The sequence below is a fragment of the Salvelinus sp. IW2-2015 genome, linkage group LG37, assembly GCF_002910315.2.
Source record: "Salvelinus sp. IW2-2015 linkage group LG37, ASM291031v2, whole genome shotgun sequence".
NCBI classification, from domain to species: Eukaryota; Metazoa; Chordata; class Actinopteri; order Salmoniformes; family Salmonidae; genus Salvelinus; species Salvelinus sp. IW2-2015.
Window position 1 is genome coordinate 4828570 of NC_036876.1, and position 1392 is coordinate 4829961.

A 1392-nucleotide genomic window follows, 5' to 3' on the forward strand; every position below is an offset into this window, starting at 1 on the left:
ATATGCACATTTTAGAACAAAGTGTATTGTATAACCTGATGTTATAAGACTGTCATCTGATGAAGTTGGTCAAGGTTAGTGATTCATTTTATATCTTTTGCTGGTTTTTGCGAATGCTATCTATGCCCCCCCTTCCATTTAAAGGGGTATCAACCAGATTCCTTTTCCAATGGCTTCCTCAGCATGTGACCAGGCTTAGACAAATAGTTTCAGGCTTTTATTTTGAAAATGAGCGAGATTTTTCAAAACTAGTCAGGTGTCCTTTGATTAGTTTCCTTCGCGCGAGAGGGTAGCTCTCCATTTTCTCTCTCTTTTATTGAATAGGTTACGGTCCGGTTGAAATATTATCGAATTATGTATGTTAAACAACCTGAGGATTGATTATAAAAACATTTGACATGTTTCTACGACCATTACGGATACTTTTGGAATTTTCGTCGAACGGAACGAGGCTGTGGTTTTCTGAACATAACGCGCAACCCAATGGCGTTTTTTTGTTATAAAAGTAATATTTATCGAACAAAAATAACATTTATTGTGTAACTGGGAGTCTCGTGAGTGCAAACACTCCGAAGATTATCAAAGGTAAGCGAATAATTGTATTGCTTTCTGACTTTCGTGACCAGCTAACCAAGCTAATATAAGGCTAACTGTTCTAGCATTGATTGATACACTCACAAAAGCTTAGATTGCTTTTGTTAGCAAAGCATATTTTCAAAATAATCTGACACAATAGGTGGTTAACAACAAGCTAAGCTGTGTTTTGGTATATTTCACTTGTATTGCATGATTATAAATATTTTTAGTAATATTTTTGAATCTGATACGTTTGGGAATTTTCTTCTGCCTTTCAGGACCTGAACGAGACTGTAGTTTTCTGAACATAACGCCCAACCCAAATGGCGTTTTTTGTTATAAAAGTAATATTACCGAAACAAAAATAACATTATTGTGTAAACTGGGAGTCCTCGTGAGTGCACAACACCGAAGATTATCAAAGGTAAGCGATTAATTTATTTGCTTTTCTGACTTTCGTGACCATGTGCTAATTTGGGGCTAGCTGTTCTAGCATGATTGATACACTCACAAAAGCTTGGATTTCTTCTTCTCTGTAAAGCCATATTTTTCAAAATCTGACACGATAGGTGGGTTAACAACAAGCTAAGCTGTTTTTGGTATATTTCACTTGTGATTGCATGATTATAAATATTTTTTGTAATATTTTGCGCTCTGCAATTCAGCGGTTGTTTAGGAAAATGATCCCGTAAAAGGATCCGTAGCGCAGAGAAGTTAACCACAGAGTAAATCAGACTAGATGAAGTGTGTCACGAGCTGGTTGGCTGGGTGTCCAATCAGGTATGGCACCCTCAAGTGTTACACTTAGTGAATGTT